The sequence below is a fragment of the Sus scrofa genome, chromosome X (assembly GCF_054392235.1).
Source record: "Sus scrofa isolate SSC_HxYL_T2T_F1_AM1 chromosome X, Sscrofa_HxYL_maternal_Yorkshire_Landrace_v2.0, whole genome shotgun sequence".
Lineage (NCBI taxonomy): Eukaryota > Metazoa > Chordata > Mammalia > Artiodactyla > Suidae > Sus > Sus scrofa.
The window spans coordinates 42,513,307-42,530,095 of NC_139401.1; the positions used below are offsets into that span (position 1 = coordinate 42,513,307).

At 43.2% G+C, this 16,789-nt stretch overlaps 1 long non-coding RNA gene across 1 annotated transcript in view; it reads right to left on the reverse strand.

Annotated features, from left to right (window-relative positions):
• LOC146394564 (uncharacterized) overlaps positions 1–16,789 on the reverse strand; it is a 504,529-nt gene extending 487,740 nt beyond the window's left edge. Inside the window, exons 1-2 of the long non-coding RNA XR_014835337.1 lie at positions 16,597–16,789; positions 11,285–11,609 (exon numbers count right to left, since the gene is read on the reverse strand). This is a non-coding gene — a long non-coding RNA (uncharacterized LOC146394564). The remainder of the gene's footprint in view (positions 1–11,284; positions 11,610–16,596) is intronic.

A 16,789-nucleotide genomic window follows, 5' to 3' on the forward strand; every position in this document is an offset into this window, starting at 1 on the left:
CTAGACACATCCAAAATAGAACTCTTCAGGCTCCCCATGTAGTACCCACCCGACCCACACCCCCAGCCTGACTCATCTTGGCCGATGTCACCATCTACCTAGTAGTTTGGGACAAAATTTTGTGCTACCCTTGATTTAGCTCACATCCCACAGCCAACTCGTCAATAGTGATGGAAGTTAGCTTCAAAATTTTAAAATCAGATCCATTTCTCACTACCTTCCACCACATCGACCTGAGCCACCAGCATCTGAGTGACTACGGCCAAATCCTCCTAACTCTTCCTGCTCTTATTCTCACCCCCGCACAAGTCAGGGTGATCTATATACCACAGTTGCCAAAGATCATGCCCCTGCTTGAAACCTCCTGAGTTGATAATAACATACTTAAAAAAAAAAAAAAAAAAAAAAAAAAAAAACCTCAACCCTTGACCATGGTCTATAAGACTACATACTCCAGGCCGCCTCTGCCTCATTTCCTTCCACTTTCCTCCTTACTCAGCACTCTTTAGCCGTACTGGTCACATCTGTATCCTCCTGCACTTACAGTTCTGGTAAAAAAACAAACTCTCTCCCCCCATGCATTCGTTCTGCTTCTTCCTTCCCATTCAGGTCTCTACTCTGAAGAAGCCTCCTTCATAATCTTTACTAAAATAGCCACCCCTGGCTAGTAGTTGCAAACTATTACATTTAGAATGGATAAGCAATGAGGTCCGGCTCTATAGCACTGGGAACTATACCCAGTCTCTTGGGCTAGAACACACACACACACATATATATATAATGACTGGGTCACTTTGCTGTACAGCAGAAACTGGCACAACATTGTAAATCAACAATACTTTAATTATTTTTAAAATGTTAAATAACTCTAAAATAGCCACCCCTGCTGTGGTTACCCCCAGCCACATCACCCTGAAAAAGAGTAGTGATGCCTGGAGAGTATTCAAAGGGAACTGCGGCCCCATAGCGCCCTCACACGGTAAGGAGTAGTTGTGCAGCTGTGCAAAGGTTTGCAAAGCAAAGCCTGACTCAGAGCCCCAGGGGCTTCTGGCAACCAGAGCAGTAGTCCCAAACTCCTGTGCCCTTAGGGAATAACAAAATTCACAGCGACGTGGAATTCTATATCCTGAAACCCAGACTGCTTGGCTCTGTCACAGACTCAGATCCTCTAGGTAAGAGTTGAGAGTTTCATCTTACTGATCTAATTTCAAAAAGTTAAATTGCTGATAGTCTATGATCTTAGAGAACAAAGTTTCTCAGCGAGTAAGAAAAAAATAGCCAAAGAAGGAGGGTGTTTTAATTTGTTTACTGAGGTACAGTTGATAAAGAAGGAGGCTTGAGTTATATTTTATCAAATACCTTTTCAATACATGTTACTTTAATCATATGATTATTTTTTCCTTTAATTTGCTGCTTTACTGGATTAGGTTGATAGATTTCTTGATCTCAAACCACACTGGTCCCTTAGTCATACTGTTTCTTTCTTTTGATATATTGCTGGAGCTTATTTTCTTTTGCTTTTTTGCTTTTTTTTTTTTTTTTTTTTGCTTTTTAGGGCCGCACCCACAGCACATGGAAGTTCTCAGGATAGGGGTCAAATTGGAATTACAGCTGCCAGCAGCCTACACCACAGTCCACGGCAACGCTGGATTCTTAACCAGATGAGTGAGGCCCAGGGATCGAACCTACAACCTCACGGTTATTAGATTTGTTTCCGCTGCACCACAACGGGAAGCTGGAGCCTATTTTCAATTGTGATATTGTTCTATAGCTTTATTTCTCCCCCCTTTCTCCCTGCCTCCATCCCTTCTTTCCTTTCTTCTTTTCATATTATCATCCTCAGGTTTTCATTTTAATGGTAGTGTCACAAAATAAACTGCAGTAATTTCCAAGTTTTGCTTTAAAAAAATAGGATGTTCTTATGATATTTTACAGCTCTGATGACCTGGAGAAAAAAATGTTTCCTAATAATTTGCAACTCACTTTATCGAAATCTTTTGTCTCAACTCGAGGACTGACAAGGCAGATTTTTACCTTTTCAATATACGCTCATTATGATTGAATCACATCCAAGCAGGGCCCATCCACTGCCCATGATTTGTCTGCCAAGTGTTTCCATGAAATAAAGTCTTTATCCAATTCTGATTAGGTCTTAAAATTTCTAACAGTATTAAGAGCAGGAAAAGCTGAGGTCATAGTGCTTTGCAAATGAGGGAACCCAAGATAAAAGGCTTTCTCTTGAGTCCTAATGGCATTAGAAAGGCAAACTCATACATGAACCAAAGTTAGACCAGGGGAGAGTTATCAAGGCAACCGACAGAGCAACAGTCTAGAAAAGGCAAGGTCGGGAACACAAGAACAGAACTAGATTTTCTAGTTATTCTATAGCAGCAAAAACTTCCACTGGAAACAGCTAAAGCAATAAAAAGAGATAACCCCTGCTGACAATTTGAGCAAGCCCTTTATTATTGCCTCTCTTATGATTTGATTAAACAAAGAAAGCCCCGTGGTATTAGATTAGTTTTGGCCAACCGATTTCAGAGCCAAAGACAAATTACATTGGAAAGTCACTGACATTTGAACATTATTGGAATTTGAGCCCATTTCCACGGCTAGAGAAGAGCAAGCACACAAAGACCACTGGAGCGCAGAGGGCAGTACTGCAGCATCTGAGGTTTCTTTGGAGTTAAGACCGAGAATTCACTCGGCTAAGAGAAAGACAGAAACGGAGAGTCTCCCCCCAGCGCAGTCACTTACTGGGCAAAATACACATCCAAAGCTTCAGGTGTTTGCGTTATGAAGTACCGATGTCACTGAGATGCCTAAAGATGAAATGGGAACAGACGTAGAATAGCTTTGCGAGCTGCAGAGCACTGCACAGCGTAAAGGTAGGATCGTTGATGGGCCAGGACCCTCATTCATCTGAGGCAAGTCTGAATGCCAAGAAGAAAGCCAGGAAGTACCAATTTCAAGATAAGTCCTACCGTGGCTCAGTGATTAACGAATCTGACTAGGAACCATGAAGTTGTAGGTTCGATCCCTGGCCTTGCTCAGTGGGTTAAGGCTCCGGCCTTGCTGTGAGCTGTGGTGTAGGTTGCAGACTCAGCTCGGATTCTGCGTTGCTATGGCTGTGGCTGTGGCGTAGGCTGGCAGCTGTAGCTCCGATTAGACCCCTAACCTGGGAACCTCCGTATGCTGCAGGTGCAGCCCTGAAAAGACAATTAAAAAAAAAAAAAGTATCCAGTGTTTCTGCAGCTGTGGCATAGGTCACAGATGCGGCTTGGATTTGATCCCTGGCCCAGGAACTCCAAAAACCACCAAGTTCGGCTGCAGCATGCCAGGCCGGGGCAAGTGGTCCACAACTGAGTTAAAGAGATGAGCAGGGACAAGTGATGCAGGGCCTTGTGGGTCATGGGATGGAGGGCAGCTTGTGTGCCAGATACAGAGAGGAGCCACGGAAGAGCTTTAAGCCAGGGGGTGGCAGAATCTGCTGCAGACTTTAAGAAGATTCCTTTTTTTTTTTTTTTCTTTTTAGGGCTGCACCCACGGCACATGGAGGTTCCCAGCCTAGGGGTCAAATCAGAGCTACGGCTGACGGCCTATGCCACAGCCACAGCAGCACATATCCGAGCCACGTCTGCGACCTACACCACAGCTCATGGCAACACCAGATCCTTAACCCACCGAGTGAGTCAAGGATCGAACACGCAACCTCATGGTTCCTAGTTGGATTCCTTTCCGCTGCGCCCCAATGGGAACTCCAAGAAAATTACTTTTGCTGCTACTTGGAACCATGCCTTAATGTAGATCGAGAGTGGAAAAGGAAAGCCAGTTTGAGGCTGTTGCCGTGCTGCATACCTGGACTAGGATGATGGCAAGCATGAGTGGCAAAAGAGGACAGATTGAGGCTATATCTTGAAGAAAGAAAGCACTAATTAAGAAAACATTGTAAATCAACTTCAATTTAAAACAAAAGAAAGAAAGCACTAGACTCCCGGGAATTAGATGTGCGGGCTAAGGGAAGGAAGTATTATTGATACAATTAATAAAATAATAATGCCTACACTTAATAAATATTCGCTGAGAAACACTGCAGTAGGCACTATGAAATATTATGGCGCATGTGTGGGTGGATGGCATGGGTCATGGCTTAGAGTGATGAATAAAGGTGGAAGAAGAAAAAATGTCTGCCATGTGACAGATTGTTAGCATACATTATTTCACTGAGCCCTTCCAAGACCACTGTGAGACCAAAGTCATTGTGTTCGTTTTAGTGATGGGGAAACCAGAGTTCAAGGACATTGCATATGGTGCCTGAGTCATGCTGCTCGTCAGCAGTAGAGCCAGAATTGAAGCCCGCATCTGGCTGGCTCTAAAGCCTGGCTGTGCTTTCTTCTTTGTTCCCCACAGCTGCCAAGGAATTTACAAACTAGCGAGGGTATTTGAAGCCTAGGACAAAAATGTATATTTATATTTATGCCACAAAGTTGTATAAGTACTATAAAACATTGAAGCAAATTTGGGGGGGTCTTTTTTGCCTTTTTAGGGCCTCACCTGCGGCATATGGAGGTTCCTAGGCTAGGGGTCGAATCGGAGTCACAGCTGCTAGCCTACACCCCAGCCACAGCAACACCAGACATGAGCTGCATCTGCGACCTACACTACAGCTCATCCAACGCCGGAGCCTTAAGCCACTGAGTGAGGCCAGGGATCGAACCCACAACCCCATGGCTCCTAGTCGGATTCATTTCCGCTGTGCCACGACGGGAACTCCTAAGCAAACTTCTAAAACAATTCCAGTTGTGCAGGTATACTGGTAGGAAAAAATCAAGGCGTAGTCAACCCTCAATATTTTCAGCTAATCCTTGATGGAAAGGTAGGATTGCGAAAGAGCTGCTGAAAGCCAAAATATTTCTTCCTGCCAACCTTTTGGACCATTTATCAAATCCACCAGAAAAAAAATACATATATATGACTTTGGCACGACCAAAGATAGGCCAAGGTAACAAGAAGTGCAGAAACTCAGCTGTGTTATGAAGTAAAACTGCTGCAGGGCTGCAAATCAGTTTTGCTGCAAGTGTTGAATCTTTGAGGTCCTCTGAAGCTTGACTTAGGCCTAATATTAAATAAAGTAAACATATTAATTTGTTTTTTTCACGGGGAAGGAGGGGTAGGTTTGGGTTTTGATATGTTAAATACAACTTTAGGTTAAATACAAACTTGAGGAGCAATGATAAGGCATGAAATCCCCAGGAGGTTTTTGCCTCCGATGAGGCACTGACTCCCTCGGAGACAGCATTCATCATCCAAACACCGAAAGGGCAAAGAAAATCATTCCAAGCTTTTTTAATATCATGAAGATGGCACAGCCTTATGAAAATTAAACAATTTTAAATGCAGAGTTTCCTGCAATTCTTTCTGCAGAACCTAGAGATGTTGATTTTTATTCTCTACATATTGCTGGTTTCTTTGCTCTCTGTGTGTCTCAAGATAAAGTCAAACTTTTGGCAGGACATGAAAGACCCCTTTCCCATGAATATTCGTATGAAAGAACCCCTCACCCTCAGCTCCCCATCAGAGCAAATCATTGCATTAGTTACCTAGGGCTGAGTAGCAACTTATCCCCAAATCTGGTGACCCCCCAAACAGCAAATACTTAGCTAACACTTTCCGTGGGTCAAAAATTTGAGAGTGGCTCAGTGGGTGGTTCTGATTCTGGGTCTTCCATGAAGTCATCATCACAATGTTGGCCAGGACTGAAGTCATCCCACACTCGGAGAAAAGCAAAGCCCAGGGCTGGGGGATCCAGCCCCAAGCTCACTCATAGGACTGTTGCCTGGAGGCCTTAGTTCCTCACCAGAGGGTCATACCACAGGGCCGCTTGAGTGTCCTCACAACATGGCAGTTGGTTTCCCTAAGGGGAAATGATCCAAGACAGCGAAAAGCAGGGAAGAAGCCACAATGGCATTATTATGACTTAGTCTTGGAAATGCTACAGCATCACTTTTGCCATTCAGTATTCATGAGAAGTGAGTCTCTAAGTCGAACCCACACTTAAAGAGAAGGGAATTAAATTCCACATCTTGAAAGAAGAACCATCAAAGAATTTGTGAACTTATTGTAAAACCACCATCACCATTGAAATAAAAAACAAATGTGCTTCACCATAAGACAGAGAAAGTTTGTGTTAAATATCAATGGTGCTCTCTTGTGATTACCAGCTAAAAGCGGCGAGCTGCTTAGGGAGAAAATGAATCCCAGAGGTGACACATCATCAAGGTTCACAGACCAAATGAGGATGCAAATAATAAACATATGGTCTGTTAAATCTACATGGAACACAATGAGAAACAAGAGGGAAAAGATAGCATAGTTTAATACACTTAAGACAAACTGCGTGGAAGAACCACACAGCTGAATCTTTAGAATAGTCATTTTCTCTCACTCTCCCCCTCTCCCCTTCTCTGCCACAACAGTCTGCACCCACTAGTGGTGTAGTTAGAAAACTATGTGTTGTGGGTTCCAGGGACAGGCACTCCTGGACACTGATGTAGCTTGTCAATCACTCTGCTGAACAGCTATGAGATTCATCACCTATGAGATTCTGAGAAGAGCACATGTGAAGCTGTAATTGTAACTACGGATGTCACCAAGGGGTGGCCAACTTAGGGGTGACATAACTGTCAACCAGAGGTAGCATGATCATGGCGTGATCTTGATTTTTCCATTACTTTCTATCCATAAGAACACTCTTGTCTACGCTCTTACACACGCCATTCATTCTTTCTTTTAACATATCTTTTCCGTTACTAACTTAGCATCTAAATTCAGAACCTCTTATATGTTCTGTCTCACAAGCTACATGCTTACTCATTATCTATATTTAATATATCCTATGACTTCTGCGTATGTCTTGATCAGCTTCTAGCTTATTACTATTTATGCTTAACACTTCTCACGACTTTCATCTATCCCATTTAACTTCCTTTTCTATAGCAGAATTGAAGCATTGAATTAGAGCAGAAATATGAATGATAGCAGTTGTATTATCCTCAAATGATACCCCCCAAAAGACTTTTTATACTTATACTGTCTCTAAAAGCAGAGAGAGCTCTTTGCTAATGGAGGTGAGATTTTTTTCTCAATATGTTTTTGGACAATGTAATCTCTAAAAGAAATGAGGGATAGCTTTAAAAAAGAGGTGATTAGGTCATTGAGTAATAGAGCTGACAGCTCTCTGGACAATAGCAGACCTCCACCCATACACACATCCTACCCTCACCACTGCCTGCTGGAACAACCAGCGACAAACCCAGTAACAAATTAATTCTAAAATCTCAGCGACTTAACATGGCACAAGGTCCATCCAGCAAGATGCAAGAGATGTAGTGACGATTTCAGGAACCAGAAAGGGTCCAGAGGACCTCTTGCAGGTTGAGTTCTCTGGAAGCAGGTGGTGTGATAGAGTTGGGGGTACAAGATGCTTATTGGAGATCTTTTTTTTTTTTTTTTTCTGTTTAGGGCCACGTCTGCAGCATGGTGGTGTTGATGAACACAGGCCAGATCTGTCTTTTTCTGTGGGATGGGACATGGCTTTCCTGATAGGGAAGAGAGAGCATTCAGGCTGAAAGATTTAAAAGAGAGTACTCTTGGGAAGCCAAAGCCACAACTAAGGACGGAGAAGCCAGTTGGGAACTGGGAGAAGCTGGTGAAGGGTGGCCTTCTCCACGGGAACGCCTTTGTCTCTGGGAGCCTCTCTCGGGAGATGGAAAGGAAACTCAAATGAAGCAAGAACTTGAATTTCGATCTCCCGCTCTCTGTTCCTCTTTACTAAAAACACTTCATCCCTTTAGGGATAGGGTAGCCAGAGAGTATCCATTATATCTCTGAAGAGAGAACCCATGATGAAAATCACCATCAATAGAGGACTGGTGGTCTATCAGTGATGTTAAGCCAGAGGTAGCAGAAAGCACCCAGCCCCTAAGAGAAATGCTCTGGAGAGAACATACGCAGAAAATAAGACCGAGCCTTTGGCCATGTTTATAGATAAGCAAATGACACTCTTAAGAAAGAGGAGAGGGATCCAGGCAAACTCTTAGTTTACTTACAAACTTCCTGCCTTGTGGCAGAAAGTAGCTTTTTCTGAAATGTTTGCCTAGGAACCAAAATGTAATTCTAAGCTCAGTTTTGGATCTTTCGGTTCAGTCACTTGTTCCTATCAGTGGTGGGTAGATTAGTCAGGAAACAGTAACAAATTAATTCTAAAATCTCAGGGACTTAACACGGCACAAGGTTATCGCCTACTCCCATCCTACAATCAATGCCTTCAGTGGGAGACTGTGCCACACACTCAGTCAGCCAAGGTGTAGAAGCGCCACCATCCTGAAGCTTTACCATTCAGAAAGCTATTCTCCAGCCACTTCTACAGGCCAGCTCATTATCTAGAATCCAAGCCCATGGCTGCAACCTCAAGGCAATGGAATCTGGGGACTGTCACCTTTGTATGTATCGAGATAGTGGAAAATGAAACGGGATTTGGTGAGCACACAGCATCACCTTTTACACAACAGGGAACAGATGGCAGTTTAGTATCTGCAGAGCATCCTGGTAAACCTTCAAATCCACTTCTCAGTTACTCCTACTCTTACTTTTATCTGGGTTAAATAATCCCAGATTTGGAACCACATACTGGCAACATCCAACAATTGCTTTTGGAAAGAAGACACTATACCTTTGAGGCAAATTGGTGCCCAGGGATTATCACCCTAGCTTATCTATAAACCTTGAAACTGCTGGGGTATAAAAATGTCAGTATAACTGAAAGACTATGTTAATATGTTCAGGTTCAAATAGTATTTAAGAAAACGTCTTCATAATCTTGAGAAAATCAGCATCAATAGAGGACTGGTGGTCTGTCAAAATACCAAAGTGCAAGATAAGAATTCTTCTAGATTCTTCCTCAGAAGGTAAGGTAGCTCCTTGAGGTTGTTTCTGTGGATAATTTCTTCCAAATATGGGAATAAACAGAATGTTTCCAGAACATTCATGCCGGGTAAACTCATAGATAAATATGGCATCTGGATATCTTTTATTCATACTGTGTCTTTCTCAGTTCAATAAAACCATGATAGACGGTTATGTCAGGTTGCCTCCTCGAGATGATTTACTTTCACTCTGCAAATACATACTGAACATAATTATGTGTGAGGCAGTTTCCTCTGAAGACACAGAAGTGATCATACAGAAAAATTTTCTGCCCATTTAAAGTTTACATTCTAATAAAGACAGGGGGTCCCCATCATGGCGCAGCAGAAACGAATCTGACTAGGAACGATGAGGTGGTGGGTTCGATCCCTGGCCTCACTCAGTGGGTTAAGGATCTGGCGTTGCTGTGGCTGTGGTGTAGGCTGGCAGCTACAGCTCCGATTAGACCCCTAGCCTTCGAACCTCCATGTGCAGGTGCAGCCCTCACCAAAAAAAAAAAAAAAAAAAAAAAAAAAAAGCTAATAGATAAAGACACAAATGATCCAGTTAAGATAAATAGGGTGTCAAAAGGTTGTAAGTGCTACAAAGAAAAACAAAGCAAGGAAGACAAATGGGAGCTCAGACAGGAGTTGTCATGGGCTTCAGGTCACCGTGAGATCATTCCTGATGCGCTCAAGGCAGACAGGGATGGTAAGGCCGTGATTGAGGGGAAACGTGGAGGTTTTGCCAGAAAAGAGCAGAGCTCTGGCCTCCTTTTAATTCCTGCCAATGGCGATGTGGAGAGCGAGGAATGGATTATGGTAACCAGAGAATGTAGAGTTCCAGAACTCCCTCTGGACTCTTTGCTCTCCGTTGATTTTTTTCTCTTGCCCATAGAACTGTGAATTCCTTGAAGGCAGGGACTGCAGCTTCTACCTACGGAGAGTCAATACATGTTGGATGACCAAATCTCCAGGAGATGCGTTTTTAAGCGTTGTAGTGTTATTGGTTAGCTAGGAATCTACGGGAGTGATTTGGTCATTGTGGTGGCCTTAGAACGTGTCAGCTTGAATAGACTGAACTACGTTTCCCAGAATTCCCTTTCTTGCATGTTTCCAGTTAGGGTTGGCCAAGGGGAGATACTTGGGAAATTTGGAGTGGAGAAGGGAGGTAGCAGGCATTTTGTAGCTAACACGTGTAGTTGCTGATCTGCTGACTCATTCATTGGTGTGAGGCAGCAGCTAGACCTGCAACTGTTCCACTTTTGACTGGATTCTCTTGCAGCTTCTCCAATTCCTGAGGCAGGTGTGTGTGTGTGTGTGTGTGTGTGTGTGTGTGTGTGTGTGTGTGTAAAACTCCTGGACAAAGCGTAAAAGCCACACCCACTAAGGTCAGGAGCAACAAAACTAACATGGATTTCAGCTTGTCCTTGGGGGGTCCTAGCCTGTGTTTTCTCTTCTCCACTTCACAGCCATCTTCCCTTCCTGTTGCCTGCCCTGTGGCCTTCACATTCTAGCATCAGACCAAAGATTTACACACACAAACACACACACTCACACACCAAACACACACATCCTCATGGCTCTGCCTCTCTAGTTGAACCATAATGGATGCAAATATTTTAATGATTAATATGCCCAGAGATTTAAGAGAAACTATTGCATCTGTGCAAAAAGACTTAGGGTACTATAACAAAAGGAACATTCAGCAAGCAACCCAAAGAAGTTATTAGAACCCAAAAACAAGAAAGCAAAAATTTAAGGACTTTTTGTTTTCATCTGTTTGCTTTTTGGCCACACTCATGGCATGTGGAAGTTCTTGGGCCAGCAACCGAACCTGCGCCGAAGTTGCCACCTCTGCCACAGCTGCAGCCACACCAGCTCTTTAACCCGCTGGGCCACAAGAGAACTTCCTTAAGAATTTATTTATAAACAGAAACAAACTGACAGATTTCAAAACCAATCTTATAGTTACCAGAGGGGGAACTGTTCCAGCATGTGGGGTGGGGGGAGGATTTAGGAGAATGGGAATAACAGATACACACTATTACACAAAGCAGATAATTTATAAGAACCTACTGTATAGCACAGATAAATCTACTATTCAATAGTTCATAATAACCTATATGGAAAAAAAGAATAGCTGTATGCGTATGTATAACTAATTCACTTTGCTGTACGCATGAAACTAACACAACATTGTAGGTCAACTATATTGCAGTACAAAAAAAATTTTTAATTTTAAAAATTCAATAGATGGTTTGGAAAATACAGATGAGGAAGTCTCCCAGAAATGAGAGCAAAAAGATTGGGACTCGTACCTTGCTCACTTTCTCTCCGGCTCTTCTTGCTTGCTTGCGCTGATGAAGTCAGCCGCTGTGTTGGGAGCTGCCTTAAGGAGAGGCTCACATGCCAGGAAACTGAGAATGGCCTCCAGCCAAGAGCCAGGGAGGAACTGAGGCCCTTCATCCATCAGCCCACAAGGAACTGAATCCTGCCAACAACCACAGGAATGAGATGGGAGATGGGTCCTCCACCAGTTGAGCCTTGAGATGACTGTCCCAGCCAATGCCTTGACTGCAGCTTCAGAGGAGACCTTGAGCCAGAGGATCCAGCTAAGGTGCGCCCAGATTCCTGACACTGAAACTGGAAGGTAATAAATGTTTGTTGCAACAAGAGCCTACTGTACAGCACAGGGAACTCTATCCAATCTCCTGGGATACACCATGATGGAAACGAATATTAAAAAAAGAATGTATATATGATTGAGTTGTTTTGCTATACAGAAGAAATTGGTCCAACATTGTAAAGTCTTGTGACTCAACAATACTTTGATAAAAAAATAGAATATTATTATAATGTGAAAAAAAGAATATATATATATATATATATATATATATATATGACTGAGTCACTTTGCTGTATAGTAGAAATTGACAGAACACTATACATCAACTACAGTGGAAAAAATACAAATCTTTAAAAAATAAAATAATAAAATAAAATAACATATGACTATAAAATAAATAAACAAATGGTGCTTGAAACTGCTTTTTTTTATTTATTTTTTTTTTTGGCTTTTTTAGGGCCGCACCCTTGGCATATGGAGGTTTCCAGGCTAGGGGTCAAATAGGAGTTACGGATGCTGGCCTACAGCACAGCCACAGCAATGAGGGATCCAGGCCACATCTGTGACCTACACCACAGCTTATGGCAATGCCGGATCCCCAACCCACCGAGCAAGACCAGGGATGGAACCTGCATCCTCATGGATGCTAGCCAGGTTCTTAACCTGCTGAGCCACAATGGCAACTCCAAAGCTGCTAATTTTGGGGGTGCTTTGTAATGCAGTATTATATTACTAATATAATAATGGTAGATGATCATTAATCTAAAATTAATTGATCTGGAGCCTTAACCCACTGAGCCACAGAACTCCCATAAACACTTATTACAGCCATATCCTAATGCAATCATGTTCAGCATTACGGTTTGGGAGTATAATAAATAATCTTTGTTCTATTCCCTCCCTGCCTAATGGGACCACGGAGTAAACTTGACAGTGAAAAAGATGTTCTCAGAAGAGAAAGAAGGTTTCCATGGGTCTAGGACTCACCCCAGAATTTGGCAAATCTGAGAATTCTGCGGTCCAAGGAAAACAAAAGATGCATTTGTCTATGGCTAGGCTTTCCTGGGAAGTGTTCAGAAGTGAGTAATTCATATTTCGGTACACCAAGAGATCTAAACTTAGGTGAAGCGTGCAATTATTAAGGTTGTGTTCTGCACAGCAGAAATTGACAGAACATTGTAAATCAATTATAATAGGAAAAAAATCTAAAACAAATGGATAAATAAATATAGAATTTTTTTTAAAAAGGTATGATGGGGAGTTCCTGTCGTGGCTCAGTGGTTAACGAATCTGACTAGGAACCATGAGGTTGCGGGTTTGATCCCCAGCCTCACTCAGAGGGTTAAGGATCTGGCGTTGCCGTGAGCTGTGGTTTAGGTCGCAGACGCCACTCGGATCTGGCATCGGATCTGGCGTTGCTATGGCTGTGGTGTAGGCCGGCAGCTACAGCTCCGATTGGACCCCCAGCCTGGGAACCTCCGTGTGCAGCAGGTTCGGCCCTAAAAAAATTTAAAAAAAAAGAAAATATAGAAAATGAGGATGAAATGAAACCTACATGGTTGAGCTCTAAAGGAATTGGTAGTCTTAGATTACAAAGCATCTCATGTGATAGTCCGTCAATATTATACAATGCTTACTTAGCATTGATTTCTTCAGTGTTTATTTTCTCACTTCAACTCTGTGACTTGCTGAGTAGGAAAAACTCCCTTGTGTTGTGGGTCTCTTCTATATTACCCACATAGAACACTTCATTTCTAACACTTCTAGCCACCAAATGTGTGGAGGGGTTGTCCCCCACAAGCAGTTCTCTGCAACACTAGCTGGGTGTCCTATAATTCAATTTAATGATGACACTATATAGCTAGAGTTAGCATCAGATCCTACAAGTTAAGAGTTAAGTGGAGTTCCCGTTGTGGCTCAGTGGGTAAGAACTCAATGTTGTCTCTGTGAGGATGCAGGTTCAATCCCCGGCCTCACTCAGTGAGTTAAGGATCTGGCATTGCCATGAGCTGTGGTGTAGGTTACAGATGTAGCTTGGATCTGGTGTGACTGTGGCTGTGGCTTAGGCTGGCAGCTACAGCTCTGATCAGACCCCTAGCTTGGGAACGTCCATATGCCGCGGGTGCGACCCTAGAAAAGGCAAAAACAAAAAAGAAAAGTAAGTAGAAACCCAAGAGTGTTGTGCTTGGGAAGGAAAGGAAAAGAGTGCCACAGGGAGAGAGGGAACACTGAGAGCAGTGGAAAGCCCAATAAAATGACACTGAGGGGGCTACTTAGATTAGGGACCAAACTTGGCAAAACCAGTTTGAGCCAAGTGGTGGAGACCATATACAGATCGCTAGAGTGGGAGCTGAATTAGAGAAACAGCAAGTAGAGACAAATCATTCTAGAAGTCTGGCTGTGAGAGGGAATCGAGAGTCAGAGAGTGAGTGGGCAAGAAAACAGGAATGAATGGAATAAGCAACAGGTGAAACAGGAAGAGACAGAAAAGAGAGTTTTTGTCGTCCCCCCCCTCACCACCACCACTCTCTCCCCTTTGGCAACCATAAATTTGTTTTCTGTGCCCATGAAACTAACACAATATTGTAAATCAACAATTACCTCAATTTTAAAAAGACAAAAAAAAAGTAACACAAACTCAATACACCTGGGTAATTGGCACCCAAATAAAGAAACGGAACCTGCACCCCTTTTCAAAACAAAAAGTTAAAATTGAGGAAAAACATATTTTATATGGACCATTATGACATCAAGGTACAATAAATGAAGTTTATAAGGGTAGCTTATGTGATCAAAAAGCTTAAGGTATGTTTCTTGTGAATTACTTTCAAAAACTTCAAGTGTACGATGCAGTTTTTAAGAGATTTCTGCTGAAAATAGTTAACATTATGCCACCGAGTTGGGCCTATTATCTGAAAAAGTTGATTTTAAGGGGCACCTCTTGTGTGTCTGCGATGCTCCAGAAATAAAGTATTTACACATGAATGCCATCAGAACCACCACAGGCCAGAACTGTTGCCCCCATTTCATAGGAGAGAACACTGAGGCTTGGGAAGTTACCCAATTCCTTTATAGCTGCACCTGAAGAAAGCCTAGAGTCAAGTTCCTCTGACTCCAGCAGCTCTTTTTACTCTTTGTGTGAGGACATGGCAATTTGGAGGAGCAGAGGCAGAACCAAAGCGGGTGGGCCATCTCAGGAAGAAGGGTCTGATAAGAAGATGCTCTGTGGCTGGTGCCAATCTTCAAGACTCCCCTTAACGTCTCCCATGACTCCTCCTCACCTGCTTTGAGTGGCACTTGGCATTTTTTGAGCAATGAAACTATGACAGGTATAGCTATGCTCTAAGTACAGCCATCTTTTATTTCTAGGGGCCTCTGTACATCTGTTCCCCCCTTGCAGATAGTAAAATATATATGAACGGGGTTCCTTTCATGGCGCAGCAGAAATGGATCCGACTAGGAACTATGAGGTTTTGGGTTCGATCCCTGGCCTCGATCAGTGTGTTGAGGATCCGGTGTTGCCATGAGCTGTGGTGTAGGTCGCAGACACTGCTTGGATCCTGTGTTGCTGTGGCATAGGCCGGCAGCTGCAGCTCCGATTAGACCCCTAGCCTGGGAACCTCCATATGCAGCAGGTACGGCCCTAAAAAGCAAATAGAAATTTTTTAAATAAAAATAGAAATAAAATAGGAATTAAAAAAAATACATATATATATATGAACAGAAATGAGCCTGCAAAATGACTATCCTCTCTTGAGGCCTGGGAATTTCACCTCAAAGCTGATAGAAGCATTTAAGCCAATGCCTAGGTAAACACTCCTTCAACATCCAAGTTCAAGACTGACTGGTTTATGACCTAATCAAGCACCAACAGGTCCAGCGTGAATGAGAATGTGCACTATTAGAGGAAAAAGGAAGAAGTGAGACCCACTTAGGTGTATAGTGGTCCTGGGAAGTCCAGTTTTCCCAAAATCCTATCAGATCTGGAGGGCTTGGTGCAGGCCTCTTCTTGGGCCAATAAGGTGAGTTTATGTAATTCAGATAAAGCTTACATAGCCATACAGCCCCCATGTGAGCCTCCGAAATGGCAATTCTATGTCCCAGGAAGAGCCTGAACTTGATCCAAAGTTCTAAGGTAAAGCACTAGATAAGCCCCAGAACTGATTGGGCTTGAGACCAGATTAGGTGTAACAAAGCCAGGCGCAGCTACCCAGGCATGTGGAAGACCAAATATGGCAGCAAGGAGGTCAATTGTCCTGCCCAAGGAATGGCAAGTCTTGCTAGTGTTTTCAACCCAGCAGCAGATGCTGTGATCCCTCATCCCAGTTTCCACCTTGAGGACTGAGACATCCATCATCCCAGTTGCCAGGAATGTTGGCAGCCTATAGTTTTTAACCGAGTCCCTCTCCAGGACTTGCCAAATCAAGCAAACAAACAACAGCAAAAAACAAAAACAAACAAACAAAAAAAAAAACCTCCCTCTCTAGGAGTAGACTTTATCCAATGACCAAGCCAGGTAGGAGTAGAAAGCCTAGCCTCCTTATCTCAGAGTAGGGTAACAACTCTGAAGGGCTATTCCGGCTTCAGAGAGCCCTGGGAGATCAGCTGAGACCTTTGCTCTGTCTGCAGCACAGTTCACCCCCACCTGGTCCTGCTTCCTTCACTTCCCCACAGATTTTAATCCTGAGAATGATCCTGAATTTACTTTCCTACAATACGCTATACACAAAACTCTGGCTTAAAGGCATTCGGGGAACAGAGAACTTAACTTCGAACAAACCCCTATAAAATACAGAAGATATGATAAATTTGAGAAACAGAAAGGCCATAAGTGCAAACAGCTAAAATAGGAACGCAGCAGAAAATAGCTTCCTTGGGGTCTCATTTTAGGAGTGGTAAATTGAGACACTTTGAAAGGAGGCCCACGTGAAACTGGCACCGCAAGGCCCATTAACAATGCCCAGGAAATACAAATAGAATCTGCGTAATGAAACAAAGTCTAACCTTTTTCTTTTCCTTTGTGATTAGGCTAGTTTCACTTGCTCAGAGGCTGCCACATGCAGAAGCCTTGCACCCAGCACTTAACACCCCTGTTCCTAGTGCGGAAACGCTGGAGGGGACACCCCGATTCAAGATGGTGGCGGCGGCCCGCCCTGTGCAGAAATGCTGCTTGCGAAACGCATCTGCCTGCGCCTGC